Below are 21,298 nucleotides of genomic sequence, written 5' to 3'. Positions count from 1 at the left end.
ATTTGCAATGCAATAGGTCTCGCATTTGGAAGGTTTGAGCTATTGGTATTGTAAATGAAACATTTTTTACTCATGTGTTGGTTTTGAAAATAGCTACATTAATAGCTTTGTCATTTACAATGCCAATAGTTTTAAATTTCGCAAATGTGATACCTTTAGCATTTGTAATGCAATATTTGTTGTATTTAAGTGACTTAGATGTATTGATATTACAAATAACAATGGCTTTTAATTTGTTTAAATAATTAATACTTAAATAAAAGTTATTGTCATTTATAATGGCAATAGCTTAAACTTTTGTAAATAATTTTTGCGAAGATTATGTTCAGTGTATTTTATTGTGACAAAAATCCAAGAACAGAAGTGAAATATTAACCTCTTTTTGTGACCTTTGTAATAAAGCTTGAAACATTGAGAGAACAAATTTGAACCAGTTGTTGTTGAATGGTTGCACAGATTGATGCTGTGGTGGAGCTGAGTGATGTTGTGGTGGCGACAAGTGATGCTGTGGTGTTCAATGATGCTGTGGTAGCGCATAGTGATGTTGTGGTGACCCTGAGTGATGCTGTGGTGGTGCTGAGTGATGCTGTGGTGATGCGATAGATAGATAGAGTGAGTGCGATAGATAGAGTGAGGGCAATAGATAGATAGAGTGAGGGCGATAGATAGATAGAGGGAGGGCGATAGATAGATAGAGTGAGTGCGATAGATAGAGGGAGGGCGATAGATCGATAGAGTGAGGGCGATGGATAGATAGTGAGGGCAATAGATAGATAGAGTGAGGGCGATAGATAGATAGATAGATAGATAGATAGATAGATAGATAGATAGATAGATAGATAGATAGATAGATAGATAGATAGATAGATAGATAGATAGATAGATAGATAGATAGATAGAGGGCAATAGATAGATAGACAGATAGCTAGAGTGAGGGCGATCGATAGATAGACAGATAGCTAGAGTGAGGGCGATCGATAGATAGATGGAGTAATGGCGATAGATAGATAGACAGATAGATAGAGTGAGGGCTATAGATAGAGTGAGGGCGATAGATAGATAGATAGATAGATAGAGTGAGGGAGATAGATAGATAGATAGATAGATAGATAGATAGATAGATAGATAGATAGATAGATAGATAGATAGATAGATAGATAGATAGATAGATAGATAGATAGATAGATAGATAGAGTGAGGGAGATAGATAGATAGATAGATAGAGTGAGGGCGATAGATAGATAGACGTATAGAGTGAGGGCGATAGATAGATAGAGTGAGGGCGATAGATAGACAGATAGACTGAGGGCGATAGATAGATAGATAGACTGAGGGCGATAGATAGATAGATAGATAGATAGATAGATAGATAGATAGATAGATAGATAGAGAGCGATAGATAGATAGACAGATAAAGTAAGGGCGATAGATAGATAGTGTGAGGGCGATAGATAGATAGATAGATAGATAGATAGATAGATAGATAGATAGATAGATAGAGTGAGGGAGATAGATAGATAGATAGACAGATAGCTAGAGTGAGGGCGATAGATAAATAGACAGATAGATAGAGTGATGGCGATAGATAGATAGACAGATAGATAGAGTGAGGGCTATAGATAGACAGATAGATAGAGTGAGGGCGATAGAGTGAGGGCGATAGAGTGAGGGCGATAGATAGATAGATAGATAGATAGATAGATAGATAGATAGATAGATAGATAGATAGATAGATAGATAGATAGAAAGATAGACATATAGAGTGAGGGCGATAGATAGATAGATAGAGTGAGGGTGATAGATAGATAGATAGATAGATAGATAGATAGATAGATAGATAGATAGATAGATAGATAGATAGATAGATAGATAGATAGATAGATAGATAGATAGATAGATAGATAGATAGATAGATAGATAGATAGATAGATAGATAGATAGATAGAGGGAGAGCGATAGATAGATAGACAGATAAAGGGTGGGCGATAGACAGACAGACAGACAGACAGATAAATAAGCACCGTTCCCTTCAATATGAATATGGCCAAAGAATTGGACAGGTACTTGTTCATCAGCTAGCAGACAACATAGGTAACAAGGAAGCTGAAATAAGATGGGGCCATGTGCAGCAGCTGGAAAGATGCCAGCGAGGTAGGAGGCTCCTCCGAGCAACACAGACATAAATATCCATTAAACAACAAGGTTGATAACTCCACCACCGTGCTATACGCCTCTCTAAGCAAGCTGCATGAAAAATAATGATGTAACAGTATCAAGTAACCAATAAGGAATTACTAAATATGCAAGGAGAATGTTTTTTTATTTTAACAAACTGCCTGCGGTTCAAGAAGGTACTGAGGACGGACTACAAATCCTATGATGCCCAGAGTCAGTTTCCATGCATGCACCATTCTTACCCCAGTTTCAAACACCATACCCCTTGTAAGTGAACACTCTGAGCCTTTCCCCACCGTATCCCTCTCGACCGGTATCCTCCTGCCCTCTGTTTATTGTGCAGGGGCAGGGGCTGGGGGGTGACGGGAGATGAACGATCCTCATTGGTAGGTCCCCCCTTGACCTTCTTCCTGCCAGAGTGATGAACACTCTAAGCATAGCGCTCTGTCCCGTTATTCAAAAGTCTTGAACCTCTCTTTCAAAGAAGGTAAACTCCCTCAGCAATGGAAAGAGGCAGTAGTGAATCCTATACGGAAAAATTCCACCTCCCCTTGGACAGAACTCTCTAATCTCCGCCCCATCTCTCTTCTGCCCCTCCTGAGCAAACTGGCCGAGAAACATGTCAACACCCACATGTCCAGTTTCATAGAGGCGACAGGGGGCCTGGACCACTCACAATCTGGGTTCAGGCCCAACTACAGCACCGAATCAGCACTCCTCTCCATGACTGATAACATCAAGATGTCACAAGATAGAGGAGGCTCAATGATTCTGGTGCTGTTAGACCTGTCGGCCGCCTTTGATACTGTGTCTCACAAGATTCTCATAAGCCGTTTGAAGTGAGTGGGCATTGGAGGACAGGCCCTTTCCTGGTTGGAGAGTTTCCTGTCCGGGCGCTCACAATCCGTCAGCTTGGGCCCCTATCGCTCCACCTCAAGGGCGCTCGCGAAGGGGGTGCCACAGGGCTCATGCCTAAGCCCCACATTGTTCAATGTGTACGTGGCCCCCCTTGCTGAGATTGTGAGGAAATACGGATTCACTCCGGTGTCCTACGCCGATGACACCCAACTCCTCTACCCTTTCCACTCCCTTAACTCTAATGTTAGGGATAATGTTGCTGAAGGCATGAGGGCTATCTCTAACTGGATGGCTTCCAACCGTCTCCAATGTAACATTGGGAAGACGGAAGTAATGCTCTTTGGAAAAGCATCTATACTATGGTCCCCTGACTGGTGGCCCCTGGACCTAGGACCAGTACCCTCCCCAAAATTGACAGTAAAAAATCTGGGGGTGAAGTTAGACCAAAATCTAACCTAAAGGAACATGTGAATGTGATCGCTGGGGCATGTTTCCACACCATTGGCCTGTTGAGACGAGTCTTCCCTTATCTACCGGACAATTACAGAAAGACCCTTGTACAGACCATGGTGATAAGTCGATTAGACTACTGTAATAGGCTCCTGACACAAGCCAACGAGGATGCCATAAACCGCCTACAGGTAGTTCAGAATACAGCGGCAAGACTGATTCTGAATGCCCCTACAAGAACCCCCTCCAAGCCTCTGCTGAGAGAACTTCATTGGCTACCGATACGACAACGTGTCAAATTTAAAATCTGTTGCACTGTCCATAAGTGCCTGTTCGGGAATGGTCCCAACTATCTGACTCAAAAGTTACATCTCTACAAACCAGACAGATCCCTACGCTCAAGCAACCAACTGCTAATAAAACCCCCTCTTGTAAAAAAGACCAGACAAGGTGGCCGTGCCTTCTCCCTGGTGGGGCCGACCCTATGGAACAACCTGCCCTTCAGTATTAGGCACATCTCCAACCACTTCGCCTTCAGAAAAAAGCTAAAAACCAACCTGTTTCTAGAGGAATAACTTGATTGGTCAGCTCACTAGACTACAGCTCATCTGCAAAGTTCCTCCCTTTCTACATCCTAGCGAGCAAAGCGCGGAGATACCCCGTCCGGGGTCGACTCTTGCGCTATACAAGAAATTAAATAAATAAATGGCACGTGAAAGGGGGAGGGTACGGCCCTGTATAGAAATATTACACCACCCCAAATACATACACACATGACTACCAGTACTTTCAAGTTCACATGGCACGCACTACCCTCATCAGGTAACGATACAGCGCTCCTACAAAAATAGCTCATTTCTGCCTTTAAACAAGCAATCGTAAGGGCTAGTAAATCAGAGGACTAACGTGCAATGCTTTCAGGGAATGCACGTTTGTAATGGATGGTGAGTGAACCTGACACGTTCTGTTATGTAGAGAAAAGACAGCTCGTGTATGTAGGATTGAGCAGAGAAGAGGCCAAACGCAATTGCAAGGGGCCCAAATAAGAGCTCCCGGGGGGCTGAAATTATGGATGTAATAATTGCCATTAAGATGAAAGTTAAACATCACGCAATCTCTTAGGCCTGCACAGTAAGTGGTGCAGCTGGCAGGAACAGAGTGACCAGTATGAAACTGTGCCCAGAGAGACCCAGGGAACAACGGTCCTGGGGGGCTGATTGACTGTAGAGTGGCTGAACGTGAAAAACCTCTTGGGGGTCGTCTTGATGCCTGCCCAAAAGCCCGGGATGGCATGTAGTTGACAATAAAGAGTACCGGGTGACTAGCAATTGGAGCAAGGCCGGGGAATGGCTCTGGAGTGGGAACTTGGTTGGCAGAGGTCTGGCCGGGCAGTGTGGCTGGCAGAATAGCGCTGTGTTTATCTCAAGGGGTGGGGGAGGATGCTGAGACGGGGCCCATAAGCGTGAACGGGAAAAAGGCTAATGATTGTGCATTACCCATGAGTGTAGGAAAGGAAAAGGGGAATAAATTCCCGCAGTGATGCGCAACTGATCGCGCGTGTCGGGAAGCTGCTCACATATTCCAACAGTTATTGGAAACCAAATTACGTGAGTTAGACATGCTTTGCAAATGTATACTTGTCTGCCAAGTAGGTGCAAACGTTACAGTTGAAGGATGAAAGGGTAGAATGAGGGGATGTTCCACTTGTGCGGGATCGAACACAGCAAGAGGCAAATCAATGGCGACATAGATAAGCAGGTGCTTTCCTGCCAAATAAAGAAGTTGTAAAAATCGCGCTGCATGTGGTGAAGGTTCAGGGCGCCTTGCTTTCCGCTGTGAATTTAGAGGTAGGCAAGCCGGTGGACACGTAGTATGTAATTTCTTGCACAAGGGATAGCTTCCAAATGTGTACAGACAACAGCGGAATTGCTTTACTAAAAGAATGTTTCCAAACTTTAATACTAATCCCAAAATCTAAAGCGCTTTGATATAACTCCCCTTTAAAAGGTTCGAAAAATATTCACGTGTAAAAGGCATGAACTATGTTGAGTAATGCATGTGTAAAATGTTATTAATAAAATGATTACCATTGAAGCAAAACATTTCCACCCTTTGTAAATTGTTTTTATTAGGTCTAATATTGCAATGCTGGTAAGCGCATTAAGCGTCATGAAGCCTCGAGTAATGTGATAAAACTTATGTTGCACATAAATCAACATGATGTAAATAAAGAAAAGAAAGCACACGCACAAATAGAGTGTAAGAAACCCAAAAAATAAATTATATTTTCCTTTTAGTGCGAAAGCAATACAAAACACATTATACATCAAATATATTTTTAATTCCATAAGTATAGACATTGTGTTTCGTAAAGAAAGGTACAAGAACTACAAGTGATATTTTTTTATTTATTTTGAAATGTAAGTGAAACTAAAGCCAAATCAGTGTTAGCAAATAGAAGGGGGCTGTAAGAATACATGTAGTAATGGTGAAAGGGCGTGCCAAGCTGTAGCTTGAAAGCGCATATTGAATGAGTTGTTGATGGGTGGCGCCGTCGATAAGAATGACTCTACTTGTGACTGTGTGATGGTGGCAAAAAGTCATTAGACTGAATCTTCCACTTGTGCGGCACGAACAAAGCAAGAGGCAAACTGATGGCAGACCGATGATGCCATTGACAAGAAGGCTGCTTCCCTGTTTTGTAAAGTAGTTGTAAAAAACACGCAGCATATGTCGCCCGGAGCTAAAAAGAAAGACAAGCTCTCTGCATTGCTGTGGTGGGGGTGGAGTTGGACGGGGGAGCAAATGGCGAGCGCGCGCCCGTCGCACATGCACTGGTCATAATCCGCATTCCAAAGCCCTCTTGGTAGGATTTTCTGGTGCCCCTCTATATCTCTCGCCAGCAATGCGTAAGCGCATTGGCAGGCGAGACCTAAAAACTGGGCTTAGAGGGAAGCAGGAAATCAGATGATAGAAACAGCACAAACGTATAACTATCTAGGGGCATGGCTATGCAACACAGGGAAAGCAAAGACACATCTGGCCAAGATGAAAGCCAAAATACAAGCGACCACATATGCACTATGTAAATTACACAAAAACTTTGTAGCCCCACAACAATACCAATCAAATCAAAGCTGTTAGCAGTAGCAGGATATGCCCAGCAAACTTTCCCAGGGCAAAGGGAATTCTCCCTGGAAAAAGCATAGTGGCAGTGCGACAAACATGTCTTTAAGCTCCCAAATTACACTAGCAATCGCTTGACCAGGCTGGAGCTGGGACTAGTACAACCAAAATATGACTGCATGTGTACCCTCGCGAAATACTATTCCCTGACACTCAAGGCACATACAGGTTTCCTAAAAGAAAATCAAAGTAATTTTAATGGGGGAGCGAACCAATGGAACATCTGCATGCAATTGGCAGTGTCCAAACTGAACTTAGAATAGCCAATTGGTCGCTGGAAGACGTGAGTTACCTGGCAATAAAAAAAGCTCTAAATAAACAAGTATTTCTGCTCTCGATGGCTGAAGACATAGCTAGACAGAATGAAAAGGGAGACTTACTAGGTCTGCCTTCCTCATATGAAACAAACACCGAGTAGCCATATTTGAAGAGTGTGCTGGGCAAGAAATGTTTGAAAGACATCCAGTGGGCCAGGATAGTACAACTTCCAATTAAGGAACTAAACCCAGGATGGAAATGCTTGCAGCAGGTAACTAAATGTAGGCTCTGCAAATAGAGAGCAGAGACCCTGTTACACCTTGTATGTTGCTGCCCTGCTTTATTACAACAATGCTAGACACTTTTAAAGTCAATATTTCTAGGATATGAATTTAGGGCCTGCATAGAAGCAACCTCATGGCTTTTTACGTGCACAGAATTTAGGTACTTGGCCAAAATTCGTAAAGTAGATCAAATTGGTCCGAAATGAACTAAAAAAGGCAATAGGCCCTGAAAGGCACCTAGATCCAATAAGGAAGTGAATCCCACAGCACGGAGGAACACAATACTAAGGGCTCATCAAGTGAGAAGTCACCAACTCTGGCAGTTCAAAGGGCATGGCTAACAGCAGAGCAGAAATAAGGGACAGGACTTATGATTGAGGCAGCATTCATCAGGGAAAGGCAGACTGCTCGTGGCTAAGCCAAAGCACAGCACCCCCTGACATATGTAGGGACAGGGCTCATACGTTAGGGCAGACAAACCCATACTACTCAACTGGCATCAAACAACTCCTACATCTCCAGGCGCTGCACTTTGCACTTTTTCTTCCTATTCATATATTTTTTACATTTTATAAATTACACATCCCACCCCACAGTCCCAGGGTCACTAAATTCAGGGCCCAGCTGTATCTCAGATGTTCTTAACTTTGCACTGCCTGAGCCTAAGTGTATACAGAGTAATAAGTCAACTGGCACAATATTTAAGACTGCACTAATTTTAACATGTCCGAGAGACATCTCTCAATCTAGGAAATGTTATTATTTTAATGGGCCTTGTTTCAACACAGTGATTTTATTGTAATGACCGTGTTATTTATGCCACTTATATGATTTTAGGTAATCACATAATAAATCTTTGATGATTTGACTAGACTTGACAGTCTGAGATGTCAGCTCTCCGCATCCACTGGTCTCCAACTCTGATGGTTTCTGAATGTTGCATATCTGACTTCACTCACTGTTTCAGGACTCTGGGGTGGCTTAGGTGATGTGTGGCACTTTACAAAATAACGAATTAGTGTGGAACTTATAGTCTTTACATTAGCTATATATATATGTTAATATTTTAGGAGCAAGAAAGTGCTTCATTTCACCGTTTCTCACACACATATACAAAAACACAAGTACCTTATAAAAGTAAGATACAAGTTATCACCAACAATACTTGGGGCTAGATTTTAAAATAAAATATGTACTGTTTTTAATAATTATTTTGGTCCATTTCCGTTTGTGAGGAGACAATTAACTGTGCTAATGCCTTTGGAATTCATGCGTGAACTGTTGACTGAGCAGATACACACACATTATTTACATAAAAAGGTTCTCAACATTAAAAATAAAGCATGGGAAACAGAGACAAATGAATAACCAGTGACTGGAAGACGTGTGCAGGCTCATTATTCATCGACATCGTCTTTTGAAAACAAGTATAATATAATTGAATATTTTTAATCGTTTTTTAATAGCTGATACAGACAAACCCAGCGATCCATCTGAGTAACATCACACAGCAAAGCGGAAAAACGAAGTTTACAGCAACAACAGGAAGACAACAGAGTAATCGGGCACAAACAGTCCCTGCGAAAATGAAAGATATCTGAACCCGACAGGGCCCAACTACTCCGAAGACATATGTGGCCTCGTTTGGAGTCTAGACGGCGGAATCTCGGCCCGCCCTTGCAACAGATTCACCTCGTACCCCAAAAACAGATTTTTAGCCCTCCAGATTAACCCATTGGCAACAATCCTTTGAGCTGAAACCCCATCAGCGCCTGTCTCTGCTGGTGGGGTCTAAGGAGCCCCCCTAGGTAGCTCGTATCCGTCAGGTACAGAACTCAAGCTTGTACTAATCCCGTTGGCACCGTTTTTGGCTGGATTACTGTTACCGCCATCACTTACTTACTCAGGTCCGTCGAGATGCACCTTTCCTCTGACCTTTCTCCCGATTGTCCTCGGTCACCTGTCAGCTATCTGCATCTGCAGGGGTGTCTTAGGGTGACCAGACCAACCGTCCGTAAATTTCACGGCCTGCCAGTAGTTTGGGCCTCTTGTCTTGTGCGTTGTTTTCTTCCAGGAACGCCTTTTGTCTGTAATTTCAGACATTGGCGCGAGCTGCCCCCTGCAAGCAGCCTGAGAGTCCTGTAACTCTCACTGCAGGGGCCAGCTCACACTCCTGCTGTGATCTGTGGCCTGCAGCAGCCCCTCCCCGACCTGGCACAGACTGCCATCAGGCCCATTATTATTCTGTATGTTGGCCTAATTATCACATACAGAATGATAATGGGCCTCTCTGCCCAGTGACAGCATTTCGGATCAGGTGTCTTTTTTTCAGCACAGGAGATCTGAGAAGCCTTAAGCTTTGATCTTTTTCTTTTTTTTCTTTTGAATATGCAAACGCAGGTGCGTTTTCAATCAATCAATAATTTTTTTGTAATCAATCAATCATTTGTAAAGCGTACTACATACCTGCGAGGGTCTCAAGGCGCTGGGGAGGGCACTACTGAAGGTCAGCAGGTCTTTGGTCTGTCGTGGGCTCAGTAGGAGAATGTTCCATGTTTTGGCGGCGAGGTGGGAGAAGGATCTTCCGCCGGTGGTTGTTCTTCTGATGCGCGGGACGGTGGCAAGTGAGAGGTTGGCGGAGCGTAGCTGGCGGTTGGGGATGTAGAAGGAGAGCCGTCTGTTGTGGTAGGCTGGGCCGGTCTTGTGGAGTGCTTCGTGTGTGTAGAGCTTGAAGGATATCCTCTTGTAGACGGGGAGCCAGCGCAGGTTTCTCAAGTGGAGGGGGATGTGGCCGTGTCGTGGTACGTCGAGGATCAGTTGTGCCGAGGCATTTTGGATGCCTTTTAGTCGTTTGATGAGCTTGGTCGGGGCTCCCGCATAGAGGGCGTTTCCGTAGTCGAGTCTGCTGCTGATGAGGGCCTGGGTGCTTGTCTTTCTTGTATCTGTCGTGATCCATCTGTAGATCTTGAGGAGCATGCGGAGGGTGTTGAAGCAGGAGGAGGAGACGGCGTTGACTTGCTTGGTCATTGAGAGCGTTGAGTCAAGGATGATTCCCAGGTTGCGTGTGCGGTTGGTGGGTGTCCGGGCTGCCCCCAGTGCCGTCTGCCACCAGGAGTCGTCCCAGGCTGAAGGGTTGGAGCCGAGGATGAGGACCTTCGTCTTGTCCGAGTTCAGCTTCAGACGGCTGATCTTCATCCAGTCGGCGACATCCTTCATTCCTTCGTGGAGGGTGGCTTTGGCGGTGATGGGGTCCTTGGTGAGGGAGAGGATCAGTTGAGTGTCTTTGGCGTAGGAGATTATGTTAAGGTCGTGCTGTCGGGTGACGTGTGCGAGCGGGGCCATGTAAATTTTGAACAGTGGCGGGCTGAAGGAGGATCCCTGGGGTAGGCCGCAGATGATCTCGGAGGCTTTGGAATGGAATGGGGGGAAGGCGGACACTCTGGGTTCTGCCGGAGAGGAAGGAGGTGGTCTATTCCAGAGCCTTGTCTCGGATCCCTGTGGCGTGGAGGCGTTCGCATAGAGTGCGGTGGCAGACGGTGTCGAAGGCGGCGGAGAGGTCTTGGAGGATGAGTGCTGCGGTCTCACCGTTGTCCAGCAGGGTCCTGATGTCGTTGGTGGCAGCGATGAGGGCAGTCTCGGTGCTGTTGTTGCTGCGGAACCCTGACTGGGAAGGGTCCAGGGTTCTGTTTTCTTTGAGGTATCGGGTTAGCTGTCTGTTGATGATTTTCTCAATGACCTTGGCCGGGAAGGGGAGCAGAGAGATGGGCCAGAAGTTCTTGAGGTCTCTTGGGTCTGCCTTAGATATTTTGAGTAGGGCGTTGTACAGCAGGTACATTCATGAGCCCTGCTCACACTGCTCGCTTCTCACTAGAGCAGTGCGACCGGTGCCACCGCACCGGGTCCTGGCTTCTGGGGGGCGCCGTGCTTGCAACTTTATTATTATTTTAAAGCACCTTTTGCCCAGTTCGTTTCCTCCAGAAATTTCCCGGCAACACTGTGCAGGAACCTGGGTGCATGCACACAGGGGGTCACATGTTGTGCCCCAATCATGCATCCCCAGGCTGAGGGGTCCCTTTAAGGGCCTCTTTGTTTCAGCACGGCCAGTCTTTTCATGGCGGAAAGACATCCATGAAACTGCTGGCTGTCCGGAAACTTGTAATATGCATGGCGGTGCCCCGCGTAGGACCACCTGCATATTACATAGCTCCTGACCGCAGCGCCACCGCCAGAGAACAGCAGAGCAGGCAGATCAATTACAGTCTGACCGCCCAAGTCCTAATAGGGCGATCGGACCGCCAGTGCGGCCGTGGCTGGACCGCCACTGCTGCACCACCATGACAGTCCTCGAACCGCCAGACTCATAATTTGGCCCTTTGTGTATATTAAAGAATTGGTAAAAGGGGTCCCCATACAGCAGCCCTGTCAAGCCAGAGCTAAAATAGCCCTCTCTAGAGCATGTGCTAACTAGACGAATTAGAATCTGCGCTGGAGTCAGCACATAACATGAATAGAGATTGCCGGCTATTCGGCTTCTCTCATCACATGTGTGGATGTCCTCGCCCCTCCTGATCAGTGCTCGGATGCTCAACGTGTGAGTGGGTACAGTCATAAACAACACTCATACTCCTAGGGATCTTCAGACTCCCCTCAGGGGGTTTAGGGTGCAAGGTACAAGGGCACTCATACTGACAAGGCCCTGCTGTGCTTCCATTGTCTGTGCAGGGGTACGGCTGCCTTCCTCCTGTAGGCCACTTATCCCCACAGAGTTTGATAGTCTGCCATTCTCAAATTTCTCCTCCCAAAAGGGTGTTGCATAAGTACCATACTTAGTAGTGCAACCATCTAGGGCTTTTGCCCATTGCGTAGCATCTGAAATATGATCCTGGTGCACAGGTAAAGGTGCCTCAATTATTTAACCAATCAAGACCCCATTCAAATGAGGACATGTCCATACTGCACCGTGTCATCACTAACGTTACACACAAGCAGTGTCTATTACAGAAAGTGCCACACAGATAGTAGCAGCTCCTTCTACAAAACCAAATCATACTGCCACAGGAAAGGCACCATGGGCATAAATACCCCCCTGGCTCCATACCCCTCTGGCTCCATGCCCTTCAAGTTCAAGATTCTTCCAGGTCGCAGGACACGACCATTTAATTAACCATGACACATAGAAGGCCAAATATTCAGTGCTATTTTTCCTATTTAGCAGTAGTTAATGGATACACAAATTGCTTTCTGTCCCAAAATATCAGCATCACAACACCCGCTCATCCAAACATTGTGTTTGGCATTCACTGTGAAAAAAATCAATAACTGCATGCCCGTTTGAAGTGTAAAACATGTTTATGAAATCCTGAGACAATAAGCAAATCAATGCTAACCCCTTCCTATAATTCAACACGTTTTATGTATTACTGTCCTTGATACAGCAATGGATGTGATAAATCTGACAGAACCAAAAACTCAGACAGTGGCAGTCTGGCAGGTATTGAGGTTTCTCATGATAAGGATTGAGGGGACCTTAAGAAGATACAGATACCATTGTAATTCTGAGATGTTGAGCTAATCACTTATTGTTAGACGGGGACCTGGAGGGTCGGCTGAGGACAAGGGGAGAGGCCTCCAGTGAGGGCCGTCTCCAGCGATCGTACAGACAAGTAACTTCCCCCCCACAGATGGACACCACACAAGGATAAGGTTAACACTCTTTATATGCAGTTCTTGAAGTAAGGTAGTACGGTACAATGAGATCAGGACACGAGGATCCTCTCAATTCTAGTCTCTGAAGGGGAAAGGGGGTAGCGGGACAGTCTTGTTACCAATTTGGTGTTGAGATGCAATGGTGGGTAGCTCACAATCCTCGAGCTCGGCGTTCGTGAAGGTCGGGCCGCGGCAGCGCCAGCAGATCCCGAGGAGGTCATAGGCAGCAACGGGCCGCGGCAGCGCCAGCAGGTCCCGACGAAGATGGTGGTTGCAAGAGGCCGCGGCAGCGCCAGCAGGTCCCGACGAAGATGGTGGTTGCAAGAGGCCGCGGCAGCGCCAGCAGGTCCTCACGAGGATGAAGGTTGCAAAGGGCCGCGGCAGCGCCAGCAGGTCCCACGAGGATGAAGGTTGCAGAAGGCCGCGGCAGCGCCAGCAGGCAGGACGACAGTTCACAAGGCAGGGCTGCGGCAGCGCCAGCAGTCCGTCAAGGATGAGTTCTTCACGGTGTCTCTCGACTCCAGGATACAACTGCCTTCCTGCTCTGGAGCTGCCCCAGTTATAGGTCTGGCGCCCTTTGATGTCTGGACCCTCGCACTTGGAGGTCGGGAGGTCCGGGATGAGGGAGTCCAGACACCCAGCAGGGGGGTCGAGCCAGCGCCCGGGGAGGCTGGGGGCGATCGGCACCTGGCGGGGGAGAGCCATCGACACTTCTTTCTCCCATTGACCTGCCAAGTGGTCCGTTCACCTCCTGGGTGGATGGTGGTGCCGGGATGTCGGGGCCTGGTCAGGCCCAGGGTTGGGGTCGAGCTGAGGCCACGCGGCCTCGTGGTGCAGTGTCCAAGATGGCGGCTGGGCCGGGCAATGGTGTTGACGGTGGCCCGGGCCAGTGATACAGAGATATCCGGGGGCAGGCGTCCCGTAGGGCACGGGTTGCGGGTTGCTTCTGTGGGTAGCACCTGGAGAGCCGGTGTCCGGGCCCTGTCGTGCGGGGAGGGAGCGAGCCCTTCATGGGGCCTGTCCAACACTTATGAATCCTCACTGAGAGCGCACAGGTGCGTGATTTACAGTTTCTCAACTTAAAAAAGTCTTAACACACCAATGTGTCAAAGTATCCATACTGTATGATTATTAAAAATGCCTTACATTTATTGTGGCAGCCGCTGGTTAATAAGCATGCGCCCGTTCAAATCATAAAAAGAGACCGGCACCATCATTCAAACTACAGTAGGATTCCTTCTCTGTTTTGTCCCCCAGTGCGGCTTTGGATTCAGCTTGAAAATACATAAACATACCCATGAGTCCCTGACCTGCCGCCACAATAAATGTAAGACATTTTTAATAATCATACAGTATAGATACTTTGACTGACGAAGAACTAGTGTTTTCAGGACATTGGTCTGTTAAGACTTTACGATGGTTCTGTAGGTTGTTGGAAAATAGCGAAGCAGGATCGGCTGATCTTGCAGCATCTATTAAGGTAAGCAGACTCCTTTGGTTGAGGCGTAAGAGTAGGGCCTCTTGGTAGCATGGCAAAAAGTAAGATAACGTTTTTTGTGTTTTTTCCAGTTTTCTGCTCCTGAGGAGAACCCCTTAATTGGAGGGGTTCGAAACGCATCTACCTTTTTGTGGCCAATCATGTGTACAAATCACTGTTAAAAATGTTGATATTTTTTCTAATTTGTCAATTTCTTCTTGTTTGGCTTTCATTTTGAGTGTGGGTGTCATCATATTTTGAATATGTATTATTGAAATGTGGGCAGGGTTTGGTGTTGCTGGAATGTGTGTGAAGTGGAATTAATGGTTGTTTGAGAAGAATGGTAGAGATTGGTTGAGTGTTTTGGGAATGAAAGAGAAGATGTGGGTGAAGGATGTATTAAAGATGGTCTTTGTGGGAGTGTGTATTTTGGTGTTTGTCCACATTTTTTTAAATGGATTTAATTGTGTTTACCTGATTTATATATGTGATGTTTTGAATAAATTCTGATTAATTCATACGGAAAAAGAGGTTTCATGGTGACATTGTTTCAATTCAATGCGCAGGTAGAAAAGTGAGAAATTTGAGAATTGTGTATCAGTTTTGGCTTTTTTTTGTTTCTTGTTTACATCTAATTTTGCACACCATCCGGTCCTTTATTAGGGCCGGCATTTGGTCCAACTGCTCCACTGGAAGAATAAGCATTGGCAAAACCAATACTTCTTGCCTTGTTGTCATGCTTTTTGTTGAAGCTGTGCAAGAAAAAAAGGAGACAAAAAATGCAATGATGTAGTTACTACTACAGGCTGTGTGTCATTCTGTAGGCACTCAAGCATCACCACATATGCGCATGCACAACCACATCACCCAACATCTCCATGATCTCCACTGGCTCCCCGTCGAAAGAAGAACAACAACATTCAAGCTGCTCTCTCATGCATACAAGGCCTTCCACAACATCGGACCAGAATACCTCAACCGTGTCTCCTTCCACGCCCCCAAGAGAAACCTCTGATCAGCTGACCTCTCCCTAGCCACAGTGCCACACTGCTACAGGAGAGGGTGGAAGGCTCTTCTCTTACCTCGCAGCCAAGACCTAGAATGACTTCCCCTTCCACCTTCGGCAAAGCCCTACACTGCTCCAGTTCAGGAAGGACCTCAAGACCTAACTATTCAGAATACCCCAACGGAGCAGCCCCCCCCGCTACCCCCCCCCCCAGCGCCTTGAGACCCCAATGGGTGAGTAGCGTGCTTTACAAACCCCTGATTGATTGATTGATTAATTAAGTAAAATGCAGGCACCATTTTAAAACAATTTAGCAATCTAAGATTACAGATGCCACTTAGATCAGTAAATGAAAAAACAAGCATTTGCAATGCAACAGGTCTCGCATTAGGAAAGTTCGAGCCATTGGCATTGTAAATGACAATTTTTTAATTTATGTGTTTGGTTTTGGAAAATAGCGACATTAATAGCTTTGTCATTTACAATGCCAACAGTCCCAACCTTCGCAAATTCGACACCTACAGCATTTGTAATGCAATATGTGTTGTATTTACGTGACGTAGATGTATTGATATTACAAATAACAATGGCTTTTATTTTTTTAATAATGCATACTTAAATAAAAGTAATTGTAATATATAATGGCAATAGCTTAAACTTTTGTAAATAACTTTTATGAAGGTTATATTCAGTGTATTTTATTGTGACTAAAATCCAAGAACAGAAGTGAAATATTAACACCTTTTTGGGACATTTGTAATAAAGCTTGAAACACTGAGAGAACATATTTGAACCAGTTGTTGTTGAATGGTTGCACAGATTGATGCTGTGGTGGCGCTGAGTGATGTTGTGGTGGCGACGAGTAATGCTGTGGTGTTCAGTGATGCTGTGGTAGCGCATAGTGTTGTTGTGGTGCCCCTGAGTGATGCTTTGATGGTGCTGAATGATGCTGTGGTGATGCGATAGATAGATAGATAGAGTGAGTGCAATAGATAGATACAGTGAGAGCGATAGATAGAGGGAGGGCGATAGATAGATAGAGTGAGGGCAATAGATAGAGTGAGGGCGATAGATAGATAGATAGATAGATAGATAGATAGATAGATAGATAGATAGATAGATAGATAGATAGATAGATAGATAGATAGATAGATAGATAGAGTGAGGGTGCTAGATAGAGTGAGGGTGATAGAGTGAGGGTGATAGATAGAGTGAGGGTGCTAGATAGAGTGAGGGTGATAGATAGAATGAGGGTGATAGATAGAGTGAGGGTGATAGATAGATAGATAGAGTGAGGGTGATAGATAGAGTGAGGGTGATAGATAGATAGAGTGAGGGTGATAGATAGAGTGAGGGTGATAGATAGAATGAGGGCGACAGATAGAGAGAGGGAGGGCGAGAGATAAATAGAGTGAGGGTGATAGATAGATAGATAGATGGATAGATAGATAGATAGATAGATAGATAGATAGATAGATAGATAGATAGATAGATAGATAGATAGATAGATAGATAGATAGATAGTGATAGATAGATAGAGTGAGGGCGATAGATAGGTAGATAGATAGAATGAGGGTGATAGATAGATAGATAGATAGATAGATAGATAGATAGATAGATAGATAGATAGATAGATAGATAGATAGATAGATAGATAGATGGATATTATTTGTACTGTCTACTACAGAAAAGGGAAAACTTACTCCTCCGGAAATTGCTGTGTGAAGTTTATCAAACTGTAGTAAATCCAAAGGGGAGGTTGTAAAATGTTTGGTTGCCTATCATCCCAGCCACTGGGATTATGCAACCGGCACGGAAAGGCAAATGAAGAGCCAGAAAGCGGGGAACTAATTATGTGGCCTATCATGCAATTAAAGGTTTTCTGTCTAGCTATTTCGACATTTTTATACACTGATACCAGTGCTATAAAAATAAGCAGGCTTTGTAAGGAAGACAACGGACACAATCTGAAGTCCCTATTCATGAGCAATTAATCATTTTTCAGTGTATGAAAGCTCGTAGATGCTGTTTTATTGGTACTGTCCTTTCAAAATGCGAGAGTAAATTGGATTGTGTGAAACATCTATTACATTCTTGCATTAAACATGAAACAAGCCTGCACGTTCACATCTGGTATTAAAAGCCGGCCCTGATTTTTTGGGTCACGTCCTGGTTATCGTGTAAAACGTCTTTATGTAGTTTTGTGTTTACCTTAAATTCATAGAAAAAAGTCCCTTAAAACACTTCTTTTCTTTAAGAAGCAGCCCTGCAGAAAAGTATTGAATATTCATAATTAATAACCTGAGCCCTAATGCATGAAGCTATTTTACAGTCGGTAGGGCTCCCAGACTGATATAGCAATGTAACAAACAGATATCACAGTTACCAAATTATATGACAATACGTTTGTAGAGCGCTGCATGATAAAAGGCTATTTGTTTCACTCATTGAATATGAACTTTGCAGACGTCAGCAGTGACCGTGTAACTCACCAGGCCACTTTGGGTCTACGAACAGTCAAGTGATAATAGTGTGATTGTTGAAGTTTGTTTGTGTTTCCTCTGCGTGCGTGCATGTGTGTGTATATCTGTAAGAAAGTAAATCTTTATTAGAGTTAATTGAATCCATAAAGTGTATCTGTGTTTTTTGGAGCGAAGGGCTGCACGTGTTGTGTCTAGGTTTTAGAGCAGATGATTGTCACGCCATCATGAACACCATTTAATAAAACAATATAGACGTGAATGATGGTGAATCTGTATATGTGCTTTTCACAAGGATGTCGTCAGGAGATTCCTACATAAAGCAGTTCATAGCAGGTAAATAAAACACTACTACCCTGACCCTGAGAATATTTAGTGGAATTCAGGCCCTAAATGCTTGCCCCTGTTCCGCTTGTTGTTGCAGTGCTCCAGCTCGGCTCCCTTTTTTAGGTCTCGACCTCTGCCAATGCGCTTGCGCATTGCAGATGTCGAGACATATATAGGTGCAACAGGGAAGCTTACCAAGAGGGCTTTGGCAGGCGGATTACGCACAGTGCATGTGCCCGTGCATGCGCTTGCCATTTGCCCCCCGAGCCGCCTCGCATCATCACATGAGACCCGCCACAGCAATGCAGAGAGCTTCAGACTTCAAAGGAATGCTCTCCCCCGCCCCCTCTGCGTAATGACAGAGCTTGTACTTCGAGAGGCATGACATTTCCCACCAGCCACTTCACGCGCTCCGCAGAATCAGCCCTCCTCCCAGCGCTGCCTGTCCTTCAAAAGCAGCTTGTTCAACTTTCAAAAGGACGACGAGTCAGCCTGAGGAACAGACGGTACTCTCTGAGCTCAATCTATTTTTTGACTTAAAATCACAATTTAAAACGTTAATAAAAGTATATATTTAACATTATCCGTGTTCCAAGAGAATATATTCGCCTCCTTTGTTAAGGTCAGACCCCAGTAACTTTATTTAAACATGCCTGCCATCTACCCCCCTCTCCCTCTCACTACCTCACTCTCTCTCTCACTACCTTACTGTCTCTCTCTCTCACTACCTCACTCTCTCTCTCTATCTCACTACCTCACAACCTCACTCTCTCTCACTATCTACCTCACTAACTCACTCTCTCTCTCTCACTACCTCACTCTCTCTATCACTACCTCACTCTCACTACCTCACTACCTCTCTCTCTCTATCTACCTCCCTAAATCACTCTCTCTCTCACTACCTCACAACCTCTCTCTCTCTCACTACCTCACAACCTCACTCCCCCTCACTACCTCACTCCCTCTCACTACCTCTCTCTCTCACTACCTCACTACCTCACTCTCTCTATCTACCTCACTAACTCACTCTCTCTCTCTCACTACCTCACAACCTCACTCACCTTCACTACCTCTCTACCTCACTCTCTCTCTCTCTCACTGCCTCACTCTCTCTCTCACTACCTCACTACCCCACTCTCTCTATCACTACCTCACCCTCTCTATCACTACCTCACTACCTCAATCTCACTACCTCACTACCTCAATCTCACTACCTCAATCTCACTACCTCCAGGATGAAGCCCAGGTTGCGTGCGTGGTCTGTTGGTTTGGGTGCGCTGCCTAGGGCGGGGGGCCACCAGGAGTCATCCCAGGCGGAGGGTGAGGATCCCAGGATGAGGACTTCCGTCTTGTCCGAGTTCAGTTTCAGGCGGCTGTTCTTCATCCATTCGGCTACCTCTTTCATCCCTTCGTGAAGGTTGGCTCTGGCGGTGGCGGGGTCGTTGGTGAGGGAGAGAATCAGCTGGGTGTCGTCGGCGTAGGAGATGATGTTGAGGTTGTGCTGGCGTGCGATGTCTGCGAGGGGGCTCATGTAGACGTTGAAGAGGGTTGGACTGAGCGAGGAGCCTTGAGAAACGCCGCAGATGACTTCGGTGGCTTCAGATCTGAACGGGGGGAGACGGACTCTCTGTGGCCTTCCGGCGAGGAAGGAGATGATCCACTCCAGTGCCTTCTCCTGGATTACGACGTTGCTGAGTCGCTGCACTAGTGTACGGTGGCAGACAGTGATGAAGGCCGCGGAGAGGTCTAGGAGGATGAGGGCTGCTGTTTCTCCGTTGTCGAGCAGGGCTCGGATGTCATCGGTGGCTGCGATCAGGGCGGTCTCGGTGCTGTGGTTGGCCCGGAAGCCAGACTGCGAGAGGTCGAGGGATCCGTTCGTCTCGAGGAAGGTGGCCAGCTGCTTGGTGATGGTCTTCTCGATGACTTTTGCAGGAAACGGGAGCAGCGAGATGGGGCGTTAGTTCTTTAGGTCGGTGGGGTCGGCTGATGGCTTCTTTAGTAGAGCGCTGAGTTTGGCGTGCTTCCAGCTCTCCGGGAAGGTAGCGGTGTCGAAGGAGGTGTTGATGATTGTCAGGGCCTGCTCCGCAGAATCCGATTGATGAACAAAGGGGTCCACCTCCTGATGTTACCAACACCCTGAATGTGTACACAGGGGGTTCGAACCATCAGGCGAGGGATAAATAATGAAAAGAGACCGGGGACGGGAAGGGGTCAGCAGGGACAAGGGATCTGAAACGACAGAGCATACGTTTATAACACCAATCAAATATCAAGGCTACTCTCAGTAATACTCTCTCAAACTCTGAATACCTTGCAGGGCTGTGCACTTTCCTCCAACAAGTTTAAATGAGATATCAGTTCAACTTCCTGAAAGGAAACACAATGGTTATCATAACATATAACACACAGGTGTAAGATCTAGCAGCAGTGTACCCTTTGTAATACACACCGTGTTATGCGGAGAAAGAACCTTTGTAATAGACCCCCCCGGGTAAAATGACTTGTTCCTCAAAATTAGTCTTTGAGATAATGCACAAGTCTATCATCCGGATTTATTCTAAAAGAGTTTGTGGTATAATCCCCCACGTTGTCACTCCATTAAGCACAGTACTGTCCCTTGAATTCGCATATGATATCTTTAAGCCCAAAAGATGCGATACGTTGGTGTACACTTATGTAGTAACAAGAGTCTTTTAAACCATATAACGGCAGCGTGTGGTTGCGACCACCACCACGCTCCGCTATTAGAATCTGATTCAGATCAAACAAAAACAACTAGCCGGCAGTAGGTAGTGGAATACCACTCTACTCCGGACATTGCAGGACAAGAAATGATCCTTCCACGGTAACTTGCAGCAGCCGCCGCCAAGCTCCGGGAACAGAAAACCCAGTAGAGCCGGGTTTGGAAATGGCACACACAAGACGGTGCTTTCCTTAGCCAAGGAAACAAAGTAGCAATTCTCACAATGCTGGCAAGCGCCCATGAACAGGGCTCCCAGCTGATACAATGTTACAATGCCGGCAAGCTCCCGGACAGGGCTCCCAGCTGATACAATGTTACAATGCCGGCAAGCGCCCGGACAGGGCTCCC

Source organism: Lissotriton vulgaris, chromosome 3_1, assembly GCF_964263255.1.
Source record: "Lissotriton vulgaris chromosome 3_1, aLisVul1.2, whole genome shotgun sequence".
Classification (NCBI taxonomy): domain Eukaryota; kingdom Metazoa; phylum Chordata; class Amphibia; order Caudata; family Salamandridae; genus Lissotriton; species Lissotriton vulgaris.
The sequence above is the reverse complement of the archived record's forward strand: the minus strand, read 5'-3'. Positions refer to the sequence as shown.